The sequence below is a fragment of the Pan paniscus genome, chromosome 15 (assembly GCF_029289425.2).
Source record: "Pan paniscus chromosome 15, NHGRI_mPanPan1-v2.0_pri, whole genome shotgun sequence".
NCBI lineage: Eukaryota > Metazoa > Chordata > Mammalia > Primates > Hominidae > Pan > Pan paniscus.
In genome coordinates this window covers 61,648,736-61,659,248 of record NC_073264.2, presented here as the reverse complement: position 1 = coordinate 61,659,248, position 10,513 = coordinate 61,648,736, and positions in this window count along the sequence as shown.

Below are 10,513 nucleotides of genomic sequence, written 5' to 3'. Positions count from 1 at the left end.
TGAACTCCCATTCACAATTACTACAAAGAAAATAAAACACCTAGGGATCCAACTTACAAAGGATGTGAAGGACCTCTTCAAGGACAACTACAAACCACTGCTCAATGAAATAAAGGAGGACACAAACAAATGGAAGAACATTCCATGCTCATGGATAGGAAGAATCAATATCAAGAAAATGGCCATACTGCCCAAAGTAATTCACAGAGTCAATGCTATCCCCATCAAGCTACCAATGACTTTCTTCACAGGATTGGAAAAAACTACTTTAAAGTTCATATGGAACCAAAAAAGAGCCCACATTGCCAAGTCAATCCTAAGCCAAAAGAACAAAGCTGGAGGCATAACACTACCTGACTTCAAACTATACTACAAGTCTACAGTAACCAAAACAGCATGGTACTGGTACCAAAACAGAGATATAGACCAATGGAACAGAACAGAGGCCTCAGAAATAATGCCGCATATCTACAACCATCTGATCTTTGACAAACCTGACAAACACAAGCAATGGGGAAAGGATTCCCTATTTAATAAATGGTGCTGGGAAAACTGGCTAGCCATATATAGAAAGCTGAACCTGGATCTCTTCTGTACACCTTATACAAATATTAACTCAAGATGGATTAAAGACTTAAATGTAAGACCTAACTCCATAAAAACCATAGAAGAAAACCTAGGCAATACCATTTAGGACATAGGCATGGGCAAAGACTTCATGACTAAAACACCAAAAGCAATGGCAACAAAAGCCAAAATTGACAAATGGAATCTAATTAAACTAAAGGGCTTCTGCACAGCAAAAGAAATGATCATCAGAGTGAACAGGCAACCTACAGAATGGGAGAAAATCTTTGCAATCTACCCATCTGACAACGGGCTAATATCCAGAATCTACAAAGAACTTAAACAAATTTACAAGAAAAAAACAACCCCATCAAAAAGTGGGCAAAGGTAATGAACAGACACTTCTCAAAAGAAGACATTTATGCAGCCAACAGATCGGTGAAAAAAATGCTCATCACCACTGGTCATCAGAGAAATGCAAATCAAATCCATGATGAGATACCATCTCACACCAGTTAGAATGGTGATCATTAAAAAGTCAGGAAACAATAGATGCTAGAGAGGATGTGGAGAAGAAATAGGAATGCTTTTACACTGTTGGTGAGGGTGTAAATTAGTTCAACCATTGTGGAAGACAGTGTGGCAATTCCTCAAGGATCTAGAACTAGAAATACCATTTGACCCACCAATCCCATTATTGGGTATATACCCAAAGGATTATAAATCATGCTACTATAAAGACACATGCACACATATGTTTATTGTGGCAGTATTCACAAAAGCAAAGACTTGGGACCAACCCAAATGTCCATCAATGATAGACTGGATTAAGGAAATGTGGCACACATACACCATGGAATACTATGCAGCCATAAAAAGGATTAGTTAATGTCCTTTGCAGGGACCTGGATGAAGCTGGAAACCATCATTCTAAGCAAACTATCACAAGGACAGAAAACCAAACATCACATGTTCTCACTCATAGGTGGGAGTTGAACAATGAGAACACGTGGACACAGGGCGGGAACATCACACACCAGGGCCTACTGGAGGGTGTGGGACTCGGGGAGGGATAGCATTATGAGAAATACCTCATGTAAATGATGAGTTGATGGGTGCAGCAAACCAACATGGCACATGTATACCTGTGTAACAAAACTGCACATTGTGCACATGTACCTTAGAACTTGAAGTACAATAAAAAAGTTTACTACTTAAGATGTTATAAATCAAATACCAAGCTGCTTCCTTTAGCTAATAGGAATGCTATTTTAGCTAATTGTAAATTAGAATCTAAGTAGATTATGTGAAAAGACCTGACTCTCAACTTTTAAACTAGCAAAATGAGGTTAAGATTTTCTTGTCTGTAAACCCTCTTAATTTTATTGCTTATAGGTATTATTCATCACAGTGGTTTTTATTATTTCATTTAGGTGACAAGATATTTAAAGATATGTGGTCTATAATTGGAAACAAAATAAAAGGAATACTTGGATGAAAAGATTGGGGATGACTAGATAAAATATCTAAGGTCCTCTTCAATCTAATATTTGACATGTTTTAAAAATCAGCTCTATTGTGGTATAATTTATATACAACAAAACTCACCCATCTGAAAGTGTATATTTCAAAAAGTTCTGACAAAAGGACATACCTTCCCCTCCACTGCAAAGAGAAACACTAGTTAATAGATGAAGACTATGAAAAATTTTGGATTCTTTATTATACTGTTTTTAATAGGAAGCAATTTTATTTGAACTCTTCATGTTTAGCTTCAGTATTAGTGTCCTTATCGTCATGATTATCGTCACTGTGCCCTTTGTTGAGACCTCTAACAGAATTTTTCAGGGCACATCATCTTTATCTCTAAGTTATTTGAGCTACAGCACTTTCAAAACCTGACCATGGTGCTATCACTGCCTGCATATTACATTAGGCATCTAGATTTTTCCTTTCATTTTGTAGGCAAATACTCTCTACCACAAAACCTGCTTTATTTATTATTTTATAATGCCTATTAGATAAAATAGCATTCCCATTAGCTAAAGGAAGCAGCTCGGTATTTGACTTATAACATCTTAAGTAGTAAACTTAATATAGGCATCAATTCACATGATTTTAAAAATGTAAACTATACAAAGGTATACACTGAAAAGTCTCCCTGCCACCCCTATCTCCCATCTGCTCGGTTGATCCCCCAAACTTGAAACCACTGTTTATAGCTTCATACGTGTCTTTCCAGAGTTTATTTATTCAGATATGAATAAATATAAATGTAAGGTCTTAATTCCCCTCTTTAAAAAAAAACACTCTGGAATCCTTTTATACTCACTATCTTTGTCTAGCAATCAGTTGGCCATACCTTCTTTTATTTTTCTTTGGAAAAGAAAATCCTTTTTTTTTTTTTTTTTTGTAAATAACTTCAGCTCATTCAGACTAAACTTTCCTGAAATAAAACATAAGGATTCTGGCTATTCTTTAGTTATGTTCATTCATTCATTTAATTCAATTATTCAGCAAAGATCTACTGATTTTCTGTGGTGGCAAAAATACTGTACTCAGTTCTTGGAAGATTACAAAGATGACAGACCTTATCCTTGAAGAAAATATAGTATAGTGGAAGATAGAAAATATGAATCTAACTAATATGAGAGATGCATAAAATATCACAGCAGTTCAGAGAAGGGAGAGATTAGTTAAATGATATGGATCAAACATGGTTCTGGGATGAAAATGACCTTAGAGCTGAGCTCTGATAGTTGGGTTTATGTACCTGTGTAGATGGGGTAAGGGAAAAGAAAGAACATTCTATTTTATAACTTAGCACTCTTGTTTGCAAGTAATAGAAACTCAAAGTAGTTTTAAAAAAAATAGTGCAAAGGGAGGAGGACGTATGTTAGCTCCTGCATCCAAAACACAAGACAAAACTGAACCCAACTTCGGTGTCAATAGCATATAAATATTTTACAAGTCTTAGCCTTTTGTGTCTCTCCTTACTCTATTCTGTTTCTTTTTCCTTGAGCCTCCTTCCTGTAATAGGTGATATGGCTGTAACATATTCTTACTGCTCTCAATCCAAGAGTACAGAGAAAACTGCTCCTCTAATTCATAAATTTCTGGAAAGGACTGGCCCAACTTGGTGGTTATACCTTGCTGTGGGTTGAGGGAGTGGGAGGTACTGTTTGGCAGCCTCAACCAAAACACACTGAGTTGGGAAAGAGCAGTTCTCCAAGTGTGCTGCTACAGAAAAAGGCAGGAAGGGATGCATGCAGGCACCAAGTGTGGAGGTCGATTTACACCTGCATCATGAGGAAAGTCATGAAGGTAGCAAAATGCATTCCATGCTCTGAATATGGTAAGAAGTTCAGAAGAAGGCAGGGACAAGAGTGAGGCAAGCAAGCCATCTATGGTGCAAAATTTAAGGGGGTACTAATTCTTAGATGCCAACCCTGAACTTGCAGGACCTTGAGAGTGAGTGCCTCCTTAAATTTTGTACCTTAGTCACCTTGCTTGCCTCAATTTAATCCTGGCCCTGTTTAGAAGGACAGGATGCTTCACAGAGTTGAAGATCAACAGGTTGAGTGTTTGAGGACCAAGTAAAGTGACCTTTGAGGCAACTGTCTTAATGTAATGATGTGAGTAAAAGACAGGTTGCGCAAGTTTAAGGAGTAAATACCTAGAGAAGAAACTGAGGCAAAGAATGTAGGCTACTCTCTCATGAAGTTGGGTGGTGAAGAGAAGGAATTGCTTCTTGAGGGGAAAGCTTGAGGGGCCTGAAAAGGTTTTTACTTTATTTTACTTTTAATACTGGTGATATCTGACTCCCGAAGCAGTCATCTACTTCAATGGAATGATTTGAAGGGTACTTGGCTCTTTTCCAATCAAAAATAATTTTCTACTAGCCTGCTAGTGGTGTTTGAATTGCTACCATTAGTGATTTGAGGTTACTGAATTAAAGGATTATCTCCTAACAGATAGTAAGTACTCTCCCAGGCCCCCATCTGTAGGTAATTCATCAAGCTTTTAGCAGCTCTGCTTCTATGTTGATGTGAATTGGTTTATCTGATTTTTGTGACAACCGAGAATAGATTTTGATAAATGGAGGGTGAAGAACATAGAAGGGCTTCTGACAGTTTGGTATGGGGCACCTGTAAGTAGGCAAGGTGAAGGACCTCCAAAAGGAAACGGAAAGGTAACCAGGTTCAAAGGGGTAACCTGCGTACCTCACAGTTCTACTCAGGGCCAGCTCTCCAGTTGCAATCTTAAACTCTCTCTCCCTCCATCTATGAGTCATTTTTTTTTAAAACAGCGTTTCAGTAGAAACTTATCAAAACTTTCTGAGAAAATAAATTATGTCTCAGGTAATAGAAAAGTATAATGGACTTGGAGTCAGAAAACCTGTTCTCATCACTCACTGGGCCTGTGCACAGGCAGCATTACCTTGGAGCAAATGACACTTAGGCTTCAAGATTCCTCACTTGCACAGGTCTCTTCCAAGGTCCTGGAAGTGGTTCTAGCAATATGTTCACATAATCATTGCATTTTTTGAAAATTTATAAAATAAGGCAATTTAACAACAATAGATCATTGTTTCTTTCCATTCCTATTTTCCCTCTGTCCATTTCCCTTCATGCTGGGTTTCAATGGAGTAACCGTAGTCATTTTTGGGATCTGGTAGTTAAAGGGAACTTGAGTTGGGTATACAGTTTATTTGAGTTCAGTGTTATATTTTTATGATTTGCTGTTACTTCTTTGTAAGTGTAAGACCCTGATCACAAACTAGTTAATGAATGTTGTCAATGTAAAGATTATTTAATGGGTTGTTGCTCAAGGAAACTTGTAGTGTCCTGAAATTTAACTGCCTATATATGGAAGAAATTTCACTGAGGCTTTCCCATAGTTGATGCCAATCCTAAAAATAATATATGGCATTACCAATAATGAGCTATGAAACTGCGAGAAACTTTTCTAAGTTATCAATAATAAAAATATTTAAACCAACCCATAGTAAAGACTGAATTATCCTTCTATTTGAGGTTGTATAATAAAATTATTGTCACACAAAGGAGCAATCAAAGAACATACAGAAAAACAGTAGGGAAAAAACAATTCTAGAGGTATGTAAGACAGTTAATGAAATGATTTTATTACTTGCCTGGATTTTGTGGTTTGTTGTATTTGCCAGGTTAAAAAAATTGTAATTGATGTTATTTTTTGTACCCAATTTTGTACTCATAATTTTATATCTTTAATCTTAAAGAGTGCCCCACCCCTCCAAATAGTGTAAGCTTCAAACCCTACAAAATCTGGATTCTTTCCTGGTCCTGTGACTTTGAGCAAGTAATGAGCCCCAGTTCCCTCATCCGGAAGATGGGAATCCCACTATCTGCTGATTTACCTCACAGGGTTCTTGTGAGGAAGTGAAATAGTGCAAGTGAAATATTTTATTATTAGCTATAAAAAGAGCCATGCGAGTGTAATTGAAGTGAGATCACTACTTTCTCCTCAAAGAAATGAACCTTGCATTTTCCCCAAAAGGTTATGTTACATTTTCAGTGATCATACTTTATATGTGGGGTTATCCTGACTTGCATGATGGGCCAGGATCCCTTTGGAGAGCTTCACATAGTTGACAAGCAGCCTTAAGCAGAGTAAAGAAGCAAGGAAAGGATGATGGTATGTGAGCACAAGCTCCTCCATTGCCATTGCTGGAAAACCAACATATTGGGTCCTACCTACTGGGGGTGGTGAGTGGAAGCTGCTTCTAGTACTAAGGAAAGCATTTAGCATTTAAATTCAATATTACAAATATGTACATTACATCTATTAAAAACAACTTTTAAGCTTATTTCTTTGCCTTAGCATTTAACCAGGCAAAATGGGGAAAGGGAAGTTCCATTCACTGAACCCCTATTATATGTGAGGGTCTGTGCTAGGTGCTTTACATGCATTAACCAAATAACACTCACAATATTCCTGGATATTATCAACCCATTTTGCAGAAGTAAAAACTAAGGCTCAGAGAGTTGAGTGACTTCTGAAATTCACAGCGATTAGGTATTTCAAGCCAGGTTTGTCTGATCCCACCTTCTCAGGTGCCAGCCCATTGTCCACAGACTGTTTCCAGTATAGTTTTCTTTTTCCCACTTGCTTTCTATTTTAAATGGACAAATCCAGTTCATACAGTTACAAGTATCTGCAAAAATAATTTCTTTAGATAAGATATACATGCGTAGGTCTTCAGTTCAAATACGTAATTTACCAGGAATTTATAGAAAGTCAGGAGTATACCCAATGCCATGGAAAATGCTTTAAGTGGTGATTAATTTAAATGGGCAAATCTTTTATAGGAATCTTAAATATCTGAAAATGTTCGAAATGCATAATAATTTTTTGCCCACCAGACTCTTCATGTGCCAAATTAATGTGCCCTCTCAAGTGTTCGATTTCGTGCTAGAAAATTTAAGACTAATCTCTTCAGTGAGAAAAACAAACAGTAACTCAGTATTCTCAGGTTGCAGATTGGCAGTGCCAGGCTAGAATGAATTTCCAAGAGGAAGCCTTATACGTGTTTTATCAGAATTCGAAATTATACACAGTTCACTTGCTTCTGCCCATTAAATTTTAAAATAGAGATGAGTTTGCTATCCAGTATTTTCACACAGCCCTTGCGATTTAAGATTTTAATGGCCGGGTGCGGGTGGCTCACGCCTGTAATCCCAGCACTTTGGGAGGCCGATGCGGGCTGATCACGATGTCAGGAGATCCAGACTATCCTGGCTAATACGGTGAAACCCCGTCTCTACTAAAAATACACAAAATTAGCCTGGCGGGGTGGCGGGCGCCTGTAGTCCCAGCTACTCGGGAGGCTGAGGCAGGAGAATGGCGTGAACCCGGGAGGCAGAGCTTGCAGTGAGTCCAGATCCCGCCACTGCACTCCAGCCTGGGCGACAGAGCGAGACTCCGTCTCAAAAAAAAAAAAAAATATTTTAATGAAAACTGTTTATCCCCCCTAGGTGAGCCTAAGCATGGTGGTGGGATGCCAATCTATTATCTTAGAATTGGAGACCTTGTCTGGGTTTGTGATTTTTTTGTTTTTGTGGTTTACTTTATCATGTGTAGGTCAGGACTGGAGTGAGGTGGGGAAGCCAGAGGAGAGAAAAGGTGGGAGGGAGGAGAAAGGAAAGGGTTATTGTCTTAGTCCATTCCGCTGCTATAAAGGAAATACTTTGGACTGGGTAATTTATACATTTCTCACAGTTCTGGAGGCCGGGAAGTGCAAGATCAAAGCCTGGTTAGGTTCTGTGTCTGGTAAAGGCTGGTTCTCTCTGCTTCTAAGATGGTGTCTTTTTCCTGCACCTTCACGTGGCAGAAGGACAGAAAGGCAAAAAGGGAATAATAGACTTCCTCAAGCCCTTTTATAAAAGCACTAATTCCATTCATGGGGCAGTGAATCACCTCCTAAAGGTCCCACTTCTTAATACTACTGCATTGGGGATTAAGTTTCAACATGAATTTTGGAGGGATATGAACATTAAACCGTAGCAGTTATCTTTGAAGCAGAATAGAAATTCTTATGTTGTAGGGTTCAGAGAGTATAATACCTAGAATTTTCAAAATCCAAGAGGATTACTCTTACCTTTTTGGGAAAATGTGTTGTGTGAGAAGATAATTTTCATGGTATGAACCCAAAGTCACAGCATTCTAAAAAAACCGCATGCCTAGAGGGAGACAGCACTCTATGGAATCATCCCAGAGAACCCGACAAGTAGGTAACAGCCAGTAACTTACTGAGCTGGGAGGATTACAGTGAACTTTGGGTCCAGCCAATGTAAGTCATCTCTTCTTTTCAAATGATTCCCGAGCTAGCAGAGGTCCCCCACTAACGTAAGAGCAGACAGATGTCAAGGAAGATGCATGAATTCATTCAGCTTTAAAATATTTATTGAGCACCTACTACTTGGGCTAGGTGCTGGGAATACAAAGATGGGTAAGAGTTGGTCCTTGCCCTTAAATAAAGAGCTTACATTCTAGCAAGAGCTGAAGGGGGAAGTCAAACAGACAAATAAATGAGCAAAAGTGTTAGAGCGCTAAAACAGACGTTTAGATAAGGTGCGGTGGGAGCATTAAAAAAGGTGGTGGCACATTATCTGTGTGGAGCTCACTGGCTCACGGAAAACTTAGTGGAGGTGGGGTAGGCTTTGTGGAATGACAGGGTAGCAGTCGAGGTAGGGGGCGGCGTTCCAGGCAGAGCAAACCACAGGGCAAGCGGAAACAGCATGAGCGGGCAGGGAGGCGTGAAACTGCTTGTTCAGCTCTGGGATCGCCCTCACACCCCTTTGTCTCCAGACAAGGAGGTGAAAACGGGAAGAAAACCAGTTCGTTCCCTCGCGGTAGGGCACGTCTGAAGAAGTTTGGGAATATAAATCCTAGCAAAGAGAGCTGCAAGGAAGGATCTAGCCAGAGGAGATTTGTAAGAGCTTACAATGGGAAATAAAGTTTCCCATTGTAAACCTTGCTTGGAAACCCCGCAAGGTTTCCGAAAGAAGGCGGCCCAGGTGGCCTGCCAGGGCTCAAATGTGCTATCGCGAACATGCGGTCCTTGAAGGACCCCGCTCCCTCTCCCCGCCTCGAAGGCTAACCCCGGCGGACCTGTCGGGCGCGGAAAGCCCCCTTTAGGTCCCGCTCCCTGGTCTCGGACCTCTCCCCTCTTCCCGCCCCTCTCGGCGACTCGCTCGGCGCGGCCTAGGACCGGTGGCGACAACTGCTGTTGCACCGGCAGGCCCAGGCCAGACACGCGTAGGCCCAGGCCCGACGCGGGCGGCAGCCTCTCGCGCAGGCCCAGACCGCGGCGCGCGCCGCATCCACGGGCTCGAGGCTCTGCAACCGCTGCGACTTCAGGACCCCGAGGGTGGGCGGGCGCGCGCCTCCGCAGCTGCAGGGGCGCGCGCTTGTGGGCTCATTTTCTCACCTAGGTTTAAATTGAACCCCGTCTCGGTCCCCCGGTTTTGAGAGGTTTCTCTCCTCGAGCCGCTGAGTCACGCAGCCCAACAGTAGGAGTGGCTCGAGGCCTACACGTCCGCGAGTTCGCGGGGCGCTGGATGGAAAAGGTGGGTGCGCGAAAAGGGGGCCTCTCCTTCCTCGGGGGCCCAGATCTGTGGTCTCTGTGGGGAGATCTGGGCCCCCGAGGAAGGACTCACCTTCCCGGGTACTGTGGGCCCAGTCTGGGCTTCTCTTTGGGAGCGGACCGTGGCTTGGGGCGCCTCCCCGAAGGGACCCACGCGCCCGCCGCTCCAGCCGCCATTTCCCAGCAGGCCTCCAGGGGGCCTCCCCGCCGCTGCCTTCCCGTCGGCGGCGCCGGGCACGGGGGTAGTCGCGCGGCGCAGGCAGGGACACGCCTCGGCGCCCGGGCCAGCGCGCGGACAATGACCCCTTCTCCCCTCGCCGCCGCCTCCTCCCCGACACCGCCCCCTCGCAGCTCACAGGCAAACCTATTAGCCATTCAGGCCGACAAAACCCCGCGGCCCCGCGCATTGTCCCGCCGAGCGCCCGGCCGCCGTCATTAGCCCTGATTACGCAGAGCCGCCTGACAGCCCCGCCGGCCGCTCCACAGACCCCCCATTCACGGCCGCCCCCGGGCTCCGCCTCACAAAAGGAGCGGAAATCGTCCGCGCTCTCGCGTCCCCGCTGAATAGAGCGAAAAGCTGCTTCTCCTCTCCTCCCGCCCCATTCACATTCTCTTTGGATACAATATTTTTTTCCTTTTTGTTAAAATTAGGGAGAGGGAACGAGGTCAAGGAAGACTTTGCTTGAGCTCTTTGCCTGTCATTTGTTTAATGTAAACAAAGAGCAAGCCCTCCCCACCCCCATCGTCTTCTCCCCTCCCTCCCAGATTTTTTATAAACAAACTGGCGAAGGGAAAGGAGGGAGTGACGGGTGGAAGTGG